An 18,037-nucleotide genomic window follows, 5' to 3' on the forward strand; every position below is an offset into this window, starting at 1 on the left:
ACCCAATGTGCTCACCATCAAAATAAGTTAAAGAAAATGGCAATAGTAAAAGAAATAACAGCAATTGTTATGCAATTCCATATGTACCCTCTTTCTTCATTCTATATTTGTTTTATTTCACATTACAGTCTCTTTAACTGTTAAAATGTTTTTCTTTCTTATTAACATTATATGGTCTTTGTAGCCTAGTTGTTATAAGTTGCCTTATAATTTTTAATAACTTATAATGTTCCCAACCATGTTTTTCAATAGTGTACATTGTAATTTATTCTTTACCTGCATTTGTTACTACCCTTTTATGCCATACTCCAAAAGCATTCCTCCACTTATTATGTCTGTAATTTTAATTATACCTAGGCTGTGTTCTTGTGTGTATTAGTGTTATTGTGTTAGACCTTAATCTTTGGTCTTGGAGGAAGTAATGTTATTAACCAATATTTTATGTACACTGCAGCCATGTATGATGTATAATTGTCAATGTTTATTGTGATCCTGATGGTAATTAATTAAATTTTCTCAAAATCGTTGTATATCATTGTATTCAGCATTACAAGCATGTCATTTATTTTGTCCACCACTCTTTAAACTGTTACAAAGCAAAAAATTGAGTGGCACATTAGCGCAAACCACAATGTTCCAGCTGCCCTTTGTATCACACCCGCGATTCACAAATGGGGTAAACAATACAAATTTAACCAAAACAATAGATACAAGACGGCGCTGGTACCTATTCCAAAAAAAATTTCAATAGAGAAATAATACAATGGGAAAGGTAGTTCAATAATAAATTGTCCATATAATGTTGTTCATATTGTTGATCCTTTATGTTGATTGAAGGTTTTATTCATATATACTTCAATATTTCCAATGTCTAGCTAGGTAAAACAGCAAACTTTGTATCCCAAGGTGTCTTGTTTATCCGCATAAGAATGCATATACAATACAAACAGAAAAAAGTATCATAGTATAATCCTGTTACAAAATCTGTGCGCTCTATTTTCTGTGTAGTTTTAACATGCAGCACCACCTTATCCCAAGTGACTCGTTCAAGAGGATCCCCCTTTAGGTGTATACACTTACAAACACTCGAGTAATAAGCAGCATGTGGTGTATTTTATTTCTCTTTGTTCTTAAGGTAATACAGATCCTCCACTGACCCAGAACACGGAAGAAGAGAATCGCCTAAGCGAGATTGGATCCCCAACTCCAACGCGTTTCAATCTAGAGGTCTTTGTCAAGGTTGTGGGATTGTAACTTCCTATTCCATTTAACTTTGTATCCACCAATCATAATGCCCAATCTGTTTAATGCAACTGAGAATAATTGGGTGGTACGTCTTCGCTGACCTAACATAATCACACCTTACTCTCTTTGTAAAGATCTTCCTTTGTTCACAGTGTATTTAAAAACCAAACCTAAAATATAATATAGTGATCTTACTCATACACTAAAATGCATATATTTGCAATACTCTTACTTTTACCACTGAGTGAGTGAATTAATATCTTGAAAATTCTTATATAATCCGGTACATAATAAGCTTCTCTTTATATAATATACCAAACGTTTAAAACAGATATCTGTTAGAAAAGCTATTTCTTATATGCATTTAGATAAACCCTTTCATTCTATCCCTACACTAATGGATTAATTAAAGCAGCACAAGTGCTTATGTCATTCATCTATATGATAATCAGTATGTCCACACATTCCTAATTCCTCTTATCATCTCCATAGTTAAAACAGATATATATATCATATGGCCACGAAAATTCTTTCAATATACTATAAAGCCAAAACCCGTTTTATATCTTTATTATGCGCAACCCTAATACGCCAATCTTTTGCATTGCTGCATGGTGTTTCTTAATCAGACCATTCTTACAGATATACCCATCTGTTCTTGAGTGCCTGGCTCAAACCCACTAAAATATCATCTCACAGCTTCATGGATTTCTAATTACAATATATGGATCCCTATTGTTCAATTGTGTATGTTATCTAAATAGCTGTTATAAGCACCTATTAAAATTTCCGTTAATTATAATATTCACCATTCCATTTATAATACGGTCAATGAAATAGCCCTTCTCAGATATTAAATAAGAAGTCTATATCTATAGAGCAATCAATACAAGAGATATGAAGGAATCTAGAACTCCCCTAAAAGAAACATACCCCAAAACTGATATCCCTATGTTTCACCAAAATTAGCGAATACAGTATGTATAACATATAAATAACGTAATGGTCACATAAGAAACCGTTTAGTTTTAAATTCCATATTTAGACCTTTTGGAAACAAGGTATCCAATTGATATATCAGTTTAATTTCAGTTTGTGCTAACTCTTCACCCCAGCCTAATTTTCTCCAGTCTCCTTCCACTTTTTGTAGCCCACTGAAAAATGAAATATGTTTAATGTCACAATTGTGAACCTTTTTAAAATGCGCGGATACTGAATGTAATTCGTATCCTTTCCTTATATTTCTAATATATTCATTCCATCTTTCTCTTAACTTCCGTGATGTTCTACCTATATACTGTTTATTGCATGTGCATTGAATAATGTATAAACAATTAATCGTATTACACAACGTTTTTTTATATTATATATTTGACCCATACATGTGGATTTGATATAAACCCTTTTACTAACCCCGCCAGGGGTGTTCTTACACGCCATACATGACCCACATTTGCAAAAACCCTTTAGTTTTATTCCGTTCCCACTTAGGTTTTCTGAGATGACTCATTACCAGTTGATTCCCGAGAGTTGGTGCTCTTTTATAGATAAATATAGAGTTGTCTGAGATCACACTCTGTAATATTATATCTTTTTTCAGTATGGGCCAATGACGCTTAATAATCTTTTCAATATCTCCAAAGTTAGAATTATACTGCATAAAAAATGGAATTCCCATCTTTTCACTAAACGTTTCACCCTTCTCTTCTCTATTCTTTGAAATAAGAAGACTATTCCTTGCAAGATTCTCAACTTTAGCTAGGACTTGATTTAATTTTATTCTTTATAACCTCTCTGCAAAAATTGTTCTTTTAACTTTGTAGATTGTTCCTGAAACATAATAGGTTCTATACAATTGCGCTTAATCCTCTGAAATTGACTGATATGAATACTATCTAAACATTGTAATAATGGTTACTATCAATAGAAATAAATGAATTGGAGTCAGTAGGCTTGCTAAAATTATTAGTGAACATCTGCTTATCTTTTATATATATTCTTAAGTCCAAGAAATGTACTTCTTTTTAACTTGCTTCAAAAGTAAGCTTAATTTTCAGAGTATTAGAATTAAGGGTATCACAAAACTTCCTACGGGCCAGGTCATCACCCCTCCAAATAAAAATGACATCATCAATATATCTGGACCATGAGACAAAATTCTTCCTAGTATCAGGATATTTCCATACATGGGTACCCTTCCACCACCCCATGAACATATTAGCATAACTGGGGGTGAATCTGGTTCCCATGGCCGTCTGCTGATTCTGTAAATAAAAGTCATCCGCATACCAAAATAAATTATTTTTTAAAATGAATTCAATACCTTTCAAAATAAATTCCTTAAGATTATCATTAATACCCGATTTATCTAAGAAAAACTTCGCTGAAATCAACCCCTTTTCATGATCAATAATAGTATATAGTGAGCTAATGTCTGCTGTAACTAATGTAAAGTTATCTTCCCATTGTATGTTATTTAATTTATTTAGGACATCCATGGTGTCTTTCAAATGAGATTTTATCAATTACATAAGGGGTTGTAGATGGTAATCTAAAAGGTGAGATGAGGTAATTCCATTCACACTTGCTACAATGGGTCTCCCCGGTAGTTCCATAAGATTTTTATGAATTTTAGGGAGGGTGTATAGAACAGGAATTGGTGGATTTGGTATCTTAATATAACCTCGTTCACTAGAGGAGATCCCACCTTTTTTAACATAATAGTCTAGTACAGTGGTTCCCAAACTTTTGCAGTTCACGGCACCCTTAGAGTCTCCAAATTTTTTCAAGGCACCCCTCCAAAATAATTACTGAACAGTCCTGTTTTAGAGGTAGTTGGGTCAAAAAGTTGTAATAAGTATTTAGGTCACGACAGAAATTCTTATTTAGTTGTTTGCAAAAATGCCCCTCTGCATCCAGGCACACTGCCTCCTCTGCATTCAAGCACACTGCCCCCTCTGCAACCAGGCACACTGCCCTCTCTCACGTTGCCCCCTCTGTCACGCTGGCCCCCTCCTCTGCCCTCTGTCACACTGGACCCCTCCTCTGCCCTCTGTCACGCTGGCCCCTCCTCTGCCATCTCTCATGCTGTCCCCCTCCTCTGCCCTCTCTCCCCCTCCTCTGCCATATGTCCCCCTCCTCTGCCCTCTCTCCCCCTCCTCCTCTGCCATCTGTCCTCCTCCTCTGCTCTCTGTCCCCCTCCTCTGCCCTCTGTCCCCCTCCTCTGTCCTCCTGGTCTGCCCTCTGTCCCCCTCCTCTGCTCTCTGTCCTCCTGGTCTGCCATCTGTCCTCCTCCTCTGCTCTCTGTCCTCCTTCTCTGCCCTCTGTCCCCCTCCTCTGCCCTCTGTCCCCCTCCTCTGCCCTACTCCTCTGCCCTCTGTCCTCCTGGTCTGCCATCTGTCCTCCTCCTCTGCTCTCTGTCCTCCTGGTCTGCCATCTGTCCTCCTCCTCTGCTCTCTGTCCTCCTGGTCTGCCATCTGTCCTCCTCCTCTGCTCTCTGTATCCTCGTCTGCCCTCTGTCCCCCTCTGCCCTCTGTCCCCCTCCTCCTCTGCCCTCTGTCCTCCTCCTTTGCCTCTGTCCTCCTCCTCCTCTGCCCTCGGTCTGCTCTCTGTCCCCCTCCTCCTCTGCCATCTGTCCTCCTGGTCTGCCCTCTGTGCCCCTCCTCCTCTGCCATCTGTCCTGCCCTCTGTCCCCCTCCTCCTCTGCCCTCTGTCCTCCGCCTTTGCCATCTGTCCTACTTCTCCTCTGCCCTCGGTCTGCTCCCTGTCCCCCTCCTCCTCTGCCATCTGTCCTCCTGGTCTGCCCTCTGTCCCCCTCCTCCTCTGCCATCTGTCCTCCTGGTCTGCCCTCTGTCCCCCTCCTCTGCCCTCTGTCCTCCTTCTTTGCCATCTGTCCTCCTCCTCCTCTGCCCTCGGTCTGCCCTCTGTCCCCCTCCTCCTCTGCCATCTGTCCTCCTGGTCTGCCCTCTGTCCCCTCCTCCTCTGCCATCTGTCCTCCTGGTCTGACCTCTGTTCCCCTCCTCCTCTGCCATCTGTCCTCCTGGTGTTCTGCCCTCTGTCCCCCTCCTCCTCTGCCATCTGTCCTCCTGGTCTGCCCTTTGTCCCCCTCCTCGTCTGCCATCTGTCCTCCTGGTCTGCCCTCTGTCCCCCTCCTCCTCTGCCATGTGTCCTCCTTGTCTGCCCTCTGTCTCCCTTCTCCTCTGCCCTCTGTCCTCCTTCTTTGCCATCTGTCCTCCTCCTCCTCTGCCCTCGGTCTGCCCTCTGTCCCCCTCTTCTGTCCTCCTGGTCTGCAATCTGTCCCCCTCCTCTGCTCTCTGTCCTCCTGGTCTGCTCTCTGTCCCCCTCCTCCTCTGCCATCTGTCCTCCTGGTGGTCTGCCCTCTGTCCCCCTCCTCCTCTGCCATCTGTCCTCCTGGTGGTCTGCCCTCTGTCCCCCTCCTCCTCTGCCATCTGTCCTCCTGGTCTGCCCTTTGTCCCCCTCCTCCTCTGCCATCTGTCCTCCTGGTCTGCCCTCTGTCCCCCTCCTCCTCTGCCATGTGTCCTCCTTGTCTGCCCTCTGTCTCCCTTCTCCTCTGCCCTCTGTCCTCCTTCTTTGCCATCTGTCCTCCTCCTCCTCTGCCCTCGGTCTGCCCTCTGTCCCCCTCTTCTGTCCTCCTGGTCTGCAATCTGTCCCCCTCCTCTGCTCTCTGTCCTCCTGTTCTGCAATCTGTCCTCCTCCTCTGCTCTCTGTCCTCCTCCTCTGCCCTCTGTCCCCCTCCTCTGCCCTCTGTCCTACTCCTCTGCCCTCTGTCCTCCTGGTCTGCCATCTGTCCTCCTCCTCTGCTCTCTGTCCTCCTGGTCTGCCATCTGTCCTCCTCCTCTGCTCTCTGTATCCTCGTCTGCCCTCTGTCCCCCTCTGCCCTCTGTCCCCCTTCTCCTCTGCCCTCTGTCCTCCTCCTTTGCCTCTGTCGTCCTCCTCCTCCTCTGCCCTCGGTCTGCTCTCTGTGCCCCTTCTCCTCTGCCATCTGTCCCCCTCCTCCTCTGCCCTCTGTCCTCCTCCTTTGCCCTCTGTCCCCCTCCTCCTCTGCCATCTGTCCTCCTGGTCTGCCCTCGGTCCCCTCCTCCTCTGCCATCTGTCCTCCTGGTCTGCCCTCTGTCCCCCTCCTCCTCTGCCATCTGTCCTCCTTGTCTGCCCTCTGTCTCCCTTCTCCTCTGCCCTCTGTCCTCCTTCTTTGCCATCTGTCCTCCTCCTCCTCTGCCCTCGGTCTGCCCTCTGTCCCCCTCTTCTGTCCTCCTGGTCTGCAATCTGTCCCCCTCCTCTGCTCTCTGTCCTCCTGTTCTGCAATCTGTCCTCCTCCTCTGCTCTCTGTCCTCCTCCTCTGCCCTCTGTCCCCCTCCTCTGCCCTCTGTCCTACTCCTCTGCCCTCTGTACTCCTGGTCTGCCATCTGTCCTCCTCCTCTGCTCTCTGTCCTCCTGGTCTGCCATCTGTCCTCCTCCTCTGCTCTCTGTATCCTCGTCTGCCCTCTGTCCCCCTCTGCCCTCTGTCCCCCTTCTCCTCTGCCCTCTGTCCTCCTCCTTTGCCTCTGTCCTCCTCCTCCTCTGCCCTCGGTCTGCTCTCTGTGCCCCTTCTCCTCTGCCATCTGTCCCCCTCCTCCTCTGCCCTCTGTCCTCCTCCTTTGCCCTCTGTCCCCCTCCACCTCTGCCATCTGTCCTCCTGGTCTGCCCTCTGTCCCCTCCTCCTCTGCCATCTGTCCTCCTGGTCTGCCCTCTGTCCCCCTCCTCCTCTGCCATCTGTCCTCCTGGTCTGCCCTCTGTCCCCTCCTCCTCTGCCATCTGTCCTCCTGGTCTGCCCTTTGTCCCCCTCCTCCTCTGCCATCTGTCCTCCTGGTCTGCCCTCTGTCCCCCTCCTCTGCCATCTGTCCTCCTGGTCTGCCCTCTGTCCCCCTCCTCCTCTGCCATCTGTCCTCCTGGTCTGCCCTCTGTCTCCCTTCTCCTCTGCCCTCTGTCCTCCTTCTTTGCCATCTGTCCTCCTCCTCCTCTGCCCTCGGTCTGCCCTCTGTCCCCCTCCTCCTCTACCCTCTGTCCTCCCTCTTTGCCATCTGTCCTCCTCCTCTGCCCCACGCCAGGCAAAAAAAAAGAAAGAAAACAGAAACTTACCAATCCGCGCGGCACCGGGACCCAGCAGCCTCCTCTTTCCCGCAGCTGTCACTGAATGATGTCAGTGACAGCTGCAGGAGAGAGGAGGCTGCTGGGTCCCGGCACCGCGCGGATTGGTAAGTCTCTGTTTTCTTTCTTTTTTTTTTGGCTGGCCCGCGGCACCACAGTAACAGTGCCGCGGCACCCCTGGGAGCCGCGGCGCACACTTTGGGAACCGCCGGTCTAGTAGACTATCCAGTTTCTCTATAATACGATCGGACAGATTACCGTATTTTTTGCTCCATAAGACGCACTTTTTCCCCCAAAAAAAGTGGGGGAAAAAGTGTGTGCGTCTTATGGAGCGAATACTGCAAAAACTCTCTGTTGAAACACTATTTTGATTCAATCCGGCACCATTAAACAGGAAGTGGAGAGATCTCCGTTTAGACGAGCTTGAACGCTGCGATCATCCCGCCCGTTCTGAAGGAGGACACTCGATCCCGGTCTTCTTTTGTCAGGCCGCATTCTCACGCATCTAGAATCATATTTAGCGTGAGTCCATGTTTGACATTTACACTCGGAACACGGTCTTATTTTCTGAGTGCTTTTGTATGTGTTTTTATGTCTTTATCTGTGTATCTCTGGTCTGTATGGCCATTTGTTCAGCCATTAAATTTTAGATTATTACCTTTACCTATTTCCAGTCATTTATGGGACATTTCCATTATCCCCCAATCTATGTTACTATTCTAGTATCATTTTCATTCGTGTTGCATTTTTGATTATTGCATCCTTTCCATCCGATTTAGTTTATAGTTTTTTCATATTGCAAATCCGCTGACTGCCACCCCCCCCCCCCCCCCCCTATTCTCTTTCCCTTTCCTTTTGAGATTTTATCCCAAGCAAGTGTGGACATATTGAGACTTTCTGGATTGGTCCCCAATTAACTTACACACCATCGCTATCAGGTTTGAGCTCCAACTGCCATTTGAGAGACCTATTCACATTCATTTGCACCACCAGCTTATATATTGCTATGTGTGTGTAATCATACTTGTGGTAACGAAAGCTTTATTATCATCCTTTTTTTGTGCCAATACCCACTGTCAGTATATATTTATTAAATATTTTATTGCACTATTTGGCTCAGAATACTAGGTGCGTCTTATGGTCAGGTGCGTCTTATGGTCAGGTGCGTCTTATGGAGCGAAAAATACGGTAGTTCTTAACCGCCTATATGTTTTTTCATCTTTAAGTTGTCTTAGAATTTCTTCATTATATTTATCTATATCCTGTATCGCAATACTCGCTCCCTTATCAGCCGGCTTGATGACAATCTGGTTATTTTTCTTAAGAGAGAGCTCTTTCTTAAGAGTTTAAACTCTTTAAACTATGTTCTCTTTAACTTTATTGTTCAATATTGTTATATACTTGTTATTCTAATGTATTTTTTTTATATTGTTTTCACTGTTTTACACATAAACAAAGTATTATATAAAAAATATATATGTGTAATGAAAGCATTGCAGAAACACATTTTATAGTATATGTATGAATTTATTAATAATAAATATTAAAAATTTAAAATGCTTGCTTTAATTCACTCAATGTACAATTCATGCATGTCAACATCAAAGCAATTGATTGGAAATTTAAATTTCTTCTTTACCATGTTTATTTTTTTTATTTTTTGCCTGTTTGATCAAATCACTTACATTTCCCTAATTTTTAATTGCAACACAAATCTTTTATTACATTTCATTACCATAGCTTTAAAAAGATAAACACTTACATAATTTTTTTTTAAATGAAAGGCCCTATGCCATCACTCCACAATATGCCAGTTATATTCATGGATTGTGGTGATGATGTGCTGTCTTGCATTATTGACTGTCTTTCTGCCATTTCATCTTTGATGTCCTCTTGCCAGCTCAACCTCAGGCTTTCAAAAACAGAATTGATAATATTTCCACCCAACAATAGAAGCTTACTGCCTGACATTTCTATTTCTGTTGACAACATCACCATAAATCCCACCTCGCTAGCTCGCTGCCGAGGTGTAATCCTTGACTCACAACTATCCTTTGTTCCCCACATCAACTCTATATTTACATCATGCTGCATACATCTAAAAAACATTTCCAGAATATGTGCATATCTCACACAAGACACCGCAAAAACTTTAATTCATGCACTCATCATCTCCCGCATCGACTATTGTAATTCCCTCCTTACTGGTCTTCCCAAAATGAGACTCGAGCCCCTACAATCTATTTTGCACTGAGCGGCTAGATTACATAGTTGATGAGGTTGAAAAAAGACACCAGTCCATCAAGTTCAACCTATTTTGGATCTCCTGCGATCCTGCACTTATATTTGAAATTAATCCAGAGTAAGCAACCGCCAATCCGTTTCAATTGTGAAACTCCCCCCAGACTCAATATTGCAGTCCTATTTTTACCCTATATCCACTACTATCCTTCATTTTAAATTAACGGTCATATCCCTGGATACACCTTTCCGCTAAAAATTTGTCTAACCCTTTCTTAAACATATCTATTGAATCTGCCATCACAACCTTCCCTGGCAATGAATTCCATATCTTGACTGCCCTTACTGTAAAGAACCCCTTCCTTTGCTGGTTGTGAAATTTCCTCTCCTCTAACCTTAGGAGATGACCACGTGTCCTGTGTATGGTCCTTGGGGTAAAAAGTTCCCATGAAAGCTTTCTGTATTGACCCCTAATGTATTTGTACATAGTAATCATATCTCCCCTTAGACACCTCTTTTCTAAAGTAAACATGCCTAAACTGGCTAACCTTTCCTCATAACTTAATGACTCCATACACTCTATCAATTTTGTCGCCCTTCTCTGAACCCTTTCTAGTTCCAAATTATCTTTTTTATAGAGTGGTGCCGAGAACTGTACTGCATATTCAAGATGAGGTCTTACCAACGATTTATACAGTGGCAAAATTACACTGTCTTCCCTTGCATCTATGCCCCTTTTTATGCATGCCAATACTTTGTTTGCCCTTGCAGCTGCTGCTTGACATTGAGCACTATTGCTAAGTCTACTGTCTACGAGCACTCCCAAATCCTTTTCCATTATAGATTCTCCTAAATTAATTCCATTTAATTTATAGATTGCATTCTTGTTTTTGATTCCTGAATGCATAACCTTACATTTATCTGTGTTAAACCTCATATTCCATTTGGCCGCCCAATCCTCCAGTTTATTTAAGTCCCTCTGTAGAGAAGCTACATCTTGCTCTGATTTTATTACCTTACAGAGTTTAGTGTCATCTGCAAAAATAGAAACTTTACTCTCTAAACCATCACCAAGGTCATTAATAAATATATTAAAAAGGAGTGGTCTCAGCTCGGAACCTTGAGGTACTCCACTTAAGACTTTTGACCAATTAGAAAATGTTCCATTTATCACAACTCTCTGTTCCCTATTCTCTAACCAGTTTTCGATTCAAGTACAAATTTTGATTCCTAGACCCAGTTCCCTTATTTTGTAAACCAACCTCTTGTGTGGCACTGTATCAAAGGCCTTTGCAAAATCTAAGTAGACCACATCTACTGTCCTGCCCTGGTCTAAGTTCCCACTAACTTCCTCGTAGAAACTAACTAGATTAGTTTGACATGACCTATCCCTCACAAATCCATGTTGATTCCCACTAATAATTTTATTGCGTACCAAGTAATCCTGAGTACTTTCTTTTAAAATACCTTCCAGTAATTTCCCCACTATTGATGTCAGGCTTACAGGTCTATAATTCTCTGGTTGTGATCTCGTCCCCTTTTTAAACAACGGCACCACATCTGCTATTCGCCAATCCCTTGGTACTGAGCCTGATGAGATTGAATCTCTGAAAATTAAGAATAGTTGGTCTAGCTATTTCCGAGTTTAACTCCATAAGGACCCTTGGGTGTATGCCACCTGGACCTGGAGCTTTATTTATCTTAATATTCTTCAGTCGCCTTCTTCCTCTGACAACCAAGTATTAATTAATGGCATGGTTTCATTTCCATTTTTATGTATTACTCCTGCCATTTGTTCCTCTCTGGTAAATACTGAAGAAAAGAACGTGTTTAATACCTCTGATTTTTCCTTAGTATCATTTATCAATTCACCCATCTCACTTCTTAGGGGTCCTATATTATCTTTTTTAATAGTTTTGCCATTTATATACTTAAAAAACTTTTTGGGGTTTGTCTTACTTTCTTTTGCAACGTGCCTTTCATTTTCTAATTTAGCTAATCTAATTTCCTTTTTGCATGTTTTATTACATTCCTTGTACCTACGGAAAGACTCCTCTGACCCTTCAGACTTAAACAATTTAAATGCACGCTTCTTCCTTTGCATTTCTTCCCTTACCTTTTTATTTAGCCACATTGGTTTAGACTTAATTCTTTTACATTTATTTCCCATAGGAATGAACTTATACGTGTATGTTTCCAACAACATTTTAAAGACAGCCCACATTTCTTCCGTACTTTTTCCTTCAAAGGCTTTGTCCCAGTCTATGCTCTTTATAGACTCCTTTAGCATATTAAAATTTGCCTTTCTAAAGTTTAAAGTCCTAGTTGATCCCTTATACCGTTGTTTCTGGAAACTAATTTCAAATGAGACCATATTATGATCACTGTTTCCCAAGTGCTCCTTTACTTGATATTTACTTGATATTACGTCTACATTGTTTGTTATTACTAGGTCCAGTATAGTCCGGTTCCTAGTTAGTTCCTCTACTAATTGGGACATGTAATGGTCTTTTAGCGTGCTCAGAAACCTATTTCCCCTAGCTGTACCGCAGGTCTCAGTACTTCAATCAATGTCCGGATAATTAAAATCCCCCATAATTATAATTTGACCTAGTTGTGTAGCCTTTTCAATTTGCTGTAGAAGTTGGGCTTCCTCAATCGTACTAATATCTGGCGGTTTATAGCATATCCCTATCAGCAACTTCTCTGAACTTTTTCCTCCACTGGATATTTCCACCCACAATGCCTCTATATTATCACCAATATTCTCGTATATAACTTCCTGAATACTTGGTTTTAATTCTGGCTTAATATAAAGGCATACTCCTCCTCCCCTTTTATTTACCCTATCCCTCCTGAAGAGAGAATAGCCTTTCAAGTTGACTGCCCAGTCATGTATATCATCCCACCAGGTCTCCATGATTTTCCTTGCAAATTGTTTTACATCTGCAGAGTCACTCTGTCAGTCTCTACATTGGTTGCTTGTTTTTCAACGAATCCAATATAAAATTCTTTTACTAACATACAAGGCCATCAACAAAATTGCACCGACATACATCTCTTCACTTGTCTCAAAATATTTCCCAACTCGACACCTCCGTTCTGTACAAGATCTGTGTCTCTCTTCCACTCTCATCACTTCCTCCCATTCCCGGTTACAGGACTTTTTTCGGGCTACACCCACTTTATGGAATTCACTCCCTTGCACCACAAGACTTTCCTCAAGTCTTCAAACCTTCAAGCATTCTCTAAAAACCCTCCTCTTCAGACAAGTTTGTAATATTCCTCTACCACCCTCTTAATCTCCTTAAATTATAGGTTATCCTATTACCACCCTCTACACAGCTAACACAAGATATCAACCCTCTGACCAACATAGTTATGTGACTGAGCATACAGACCTCTAAATACTGTGCATTCTAGCTGGACAAATATTCACTATGATGTAGCACTTACCCTTGTGTATAAAACCATTGTCCAATAGATTGTAAGCTTGTGAGCAGGGCCTTCTTACGTCTATGTATGTATGTATTACCCAGTATTGTATTATTACTGTTTGTTCCCAATTGTAAAGTGCTACGAAATCTGCTGGCGCTATATAAATAAATGTTGATGATGATGATGTGATGGACCTCTATGTTGTCTTTGTATTAGTTGCCTGTATAGAATAGAAGTTACAATAACTATGTTATTCTTCTCTTTAGACATTGTGTCCTATAAGAAAAAAACCTATTATTCTGGAACTGTAATTTTAGGCGTAATAATTGAAATATAAAAAGAATTACATAAGTTAATGTAAGTTTAAGTTTACCCAAAAATAATCACTTTTTCATTGCAAATCTAATATATATATACTCACCGTGGTCCTAACCAATTTAATGGTAATATTCTTTTCCATGGGGTAAATGTATGAACGTGCGGGTTCTTCAACACCCGCGTGTCCAGCGTGTTCGGCGATTAAATTTCAAGCGGCGCTGCACTTTACTGTACTTGGTCTTCTCTTACATGACCCCTTCCCTCCATCATCCCGAATCTCCAGATGTAAGGAGTCGTAAGTAAGGGATGCTCAAAAGCATAATATGGAGACTGGGATACTTATTTTCCAAGTGCATGTTCAGTATGATAAAGTGTATTTTACACTAGAAGTAAGAAATGAAACAAATGGAGAAAGGAAAGGAAACTTAAGGTATAAGTCATTGTGCTGTGCAGTGGGGCAGAGTGACGAGAGCAGGGTCCCGACACTGTCATATAATGGTTATACCCGCTTGGGACACCCTCCAATCAAGAAGATGCCAGAGGAACTTCTTCAAAGGTTCTAAGATTGTCTATGTGGCATGTGTTTGTGATAACTATGTACTGTTAACCTGTCATACAAAAGAGAAGATGGTTACTAACAGTTTTAAATTAGATGACAGAAGATTGTTCATTCTGTACTTTACCACTTGGCAGGTACTGACAACTTTATTTAGTCTAAGAGACTTTCATCATCATCATCATCATTTATTTATATAGCGCCACTAATTCCGCAGCGCTGTACAGAGAACTCATTCACATCAGTCCCTGCCCCATTGGAGCTTACAGTCTAAATTCCCTACTATAGACACACACTCACACACAGACAGACAGAGAGGGAGAGACTAGGGTCAATTTGATTTCAGCCAATTAACCTACCAGTATGTTTTTGGAGTGTGGGAGGAAACCGTAGCACCCGGAGGAAACCCACGCAAACACGGGGAGAACATACAAACTCCACGCAGATAAGGCCATGGTCGGGAATCGAACTCATGACCCCAGTGCTATGAGGCAGATGTGCTAACCACTAGGCCACCATGCTGCACATTTCACCTGTTGATTGAGCATTTTTTCTATATGTGGTCCAGCAAAAGAGGGTTTCTTATTATTTAAATGAAAGGCATTAGACAGTTCTTCTCTTACCATTAGTCATACTTGACAACATTAGCGAGTTGGCCTCCAGGAGATCCAGGGAAAGGTGGGCATACGGGAGCGGGGCTCAGTGAATCGCATAACTTGGCATAATTTGACCCCTAAATTGTCATCACAATATCTAGCCTATTATGACAGGGGGCGGGGCCACAATGATGCGTAAATCACGTCTTAAGACCCACCCCTGCCACTTAAATAATGAAGTGGCCAGGAACCGGGAGGTTACCCTGCTCTTCTGGGAGTCTGGGAGGACTCCCAGAAATCTGGGAGTCTCCCTGACATTCCGGGAGAGTAGGCATCTATGCCATTGGTCATAATGGAAAACTATCTGATGAAAAAATATACATTTTTTACCCGCATTTACCCTCATTTACCTTTGTTGTATTCCACAAGGTGCTCAGTGTAGCTTCAGTGTAAGTCTGTAGTACAAACACTGCTAATGCATTTTTATTATAAATGCAACCATATGATTAAGCATTTGTATGTTCCTCTTTCACATATTGGGAAATAAAGAACTTGGTAATGAAAAAAGTTCTGACTAACTTCAGCAATCTCATAATAATATATTAATAGTAAACGCTTATTAAATAAAATCAGTCAGCAGTACCGGGAACCTTGTATTTAACCTATAACTGCCCTGTAGGTACCAGTAAACTATTGCATGTCCTAACATCCTTTATCTGTCCTGTATCTATCACTGCTCTGTTACATGACATCTCATACTATAACTGTCCTGTATCTATAATTACTTTATTATCCTATAGATTATAAGCTTGCGAGTAGGGCCCTCTTACCTCTTTGTCTGCTTTACCGAGTATTGTTTATTACTGTGTTTAAAATTGTAAAGTGCTACGGATTTGCTGGAGCTATATAAATAAATATTGACGTTAATGATTATGATAACATGTCCCATTGTCCCAGAGTCGTAACTTAAAATTCTATGCACCCCCTTCAGCGTTGCGCCCTGGGCGGTCGCCCCTATCGCACAACCCTAGTTACAACCCTTTTTCTGTTCTGAGTTCTGTATTTATCACTGCTCTGTTACATGACTTCTCATACTATAACTCCCCTGTATCTATCACTGCTCTATTGCATGAACCATTGACCTATAACTCTCCTGTATGCATCAATGCTCTTTTATTTGACCCCTAAATTTATAACAGTCCTGTAAATATCATTACATGCTATAACATGTCTACTAACACTGTCCTGTATCTATCACTTTTCTGTTCCATATCTTGCATTATTAGAATTGGCCGTATCTTGTATTCGTAGAACTGTCCTGTATCTATCACCGATCTGTAACATTTTCCCTCACCCTATACATATCTTGTATCTATCACTGCACTATAAGATGACCCCCCTAAACCACAAATGTCCTCTATATATATCACTGCTCTTTCCTGCACAGTAAACTGTGAACTTAAGGCTAATTAGTATAGAGTCACCTCAACTCAAATCATCTCAACACAATGCAACTCGAATCAACTGAACTGAACTATTTATTATAGTTTTCAATATAGTTTTCAATATATAATATTTAGAGATGATAAGAGATGAGCTATCCGCTCAGTGCCATTTCAGAAGAGACAGCATGTAGGGGGGAGGTTAGCTGCGATGCTCTGCCAATAATATAGCGTTAAGAATGAACCAGGGGCATAGGAAAGCAGTAGAATCCTATCATTATTGAAAAGCAGTTCTGTAGACTTACAGAATGGTCAGCTACAATAGTTTGCTGATCAATTGTTTTTTATTTCAATGTTAAAAACACTTTACACAGACTAGTAACTACTGGTTGTTGTCAATGTATTGCATCGCTTATATCTAATAGTACTAGACAGTATATACAGACTGAGTTACATATATATCAATCTGTGACATAATGCTGCCCATCTGAATCAAACTTTTGCTATGGGGTAAGCTTCGTCCAACCCTGGTGTAACGGGGACTGCGCAAGGCTTGCAGCAGAGTCAGTCCCCAAGAAGGGGGGTACTCAATCTGATGCTAGGGCAACCAGGACACCTCACACTGCTGCTACGTCCCAGCTAGTGACAGGCAGCTGGGGCACGCGGCTGTAATAAAATTATTTCTGCCTCTTGCATGGATGTGGGGTGTGTGCTCTTGGCCCTATTTCTCCTATCTCCGTGCTACCGTTTCCTGCTCATAAGCTTTAACTACATTGAGTTAAGTCCTGGGGATCATCCGAGTACCTGTTAGTGCGTTCAACTCTACGGTAAAGGCGGCTGCTATAGGTGAAGACGTCTCCTGCTAGTTCTAAAAGCTTATGGCAGTTACTAGGAAGCTGTAACATCGTAAAGGATTATATCCTGGGACCAGTGGTGTGATCGCAATCTGACCTTCCATTGTTTGCTTGTGCTATTAGTTGTTAGCTGACTCGCATTGCTCACTCCGCCACTATTTTTGTTTAATTAAAAATTAAAAACTGTGACCCTTTGCCAAATTTACATTGGTGTCCCTGTGGTTATATATTTATTCAATTACAGTACTAGTAAATCTGAACATGTGAAGGAGGTTTGGATGCAATTAAAGGGAGATATCAACACTATTCAGTTTATTATTTTGTAATTGAACCAGAGAAAGCAAATGCAATGTTGTCAAAATTACGAAATCCTTCATTAAGACAGCTCGCTGTGAAATTTGAGACTTTTGTGAAGGGATCATTAGAAACTAGACTGGAAATGACTGGAAATGAATGTTATTGCTATAAATAGTAATATAGGAGCAAAAACAGCTCAAAAATACATTATTTTACCTTTTTCATATTTTTCAAATAAATCCAGATCCAAAACCAAAACCTTTCTTGTTTGTTCAACAAAAGCGGTAGCAAAGCCAAAACACAAAGTTGAGTTAGAACCGGCATCGGTTTAGAAACCGAAACACGAGGGTCAGCGCACATCTCTAATAATAATATACATTTTAAATAATATAAATAATGCATTTACAATGAGCTTACTTTGCAGGGGAGCTGATTTTGTGTCTTCTATGAGGGTTTTTGTTTTATTTGAATCACACTATGTATTACAGATGAAAAACCCTTCTTGTAGGTGACTTATAACGCATGTGTCATTTTTGCCATTAAAATGATGTTTACAATTGTGTCTGTGTTGTATTTACATGTTTCTTTTGGTCACTATAGGTCCCAACAATACCTTGCAGCCATGGAGTATGCTTGTACTTGTAGTACTAGTACTACTTAATGGCAGCTTAGCCATCCTGGGACCTATAGTGCTCGAGGGACAAATTACTTTCATGTATTATTATTATTATTATTATTATTATTATTATTACCCCAAACACACTGGTCAGGGAAGGGCTACAGTACTTTCATCACAGAGGTGGGTACCCCTAGGGAGGGGGTAGAGTGGTGGAGGGATTGCAGCCCAGTGCTGAGTACTTTGGGGTTAGTTGCCATTATGGCAGGGGGACACTGTGCTGTGAGAGG

This window comes from Mixophyes fleayi, chromosome 4, assembly GCF_038048845.1.
Source record: "Mixophyes fleayi isolate aMixFle1 chromosome 4, aMixFle1.hap1, whole genome shotgun sequence".
Classification (NCBI taxonomy): Eukaryota; Metazoa; Chordata; class Amphibia; order Anura; family Limnodynastidae; genus Mixophyes; species Mixophyes fleayi.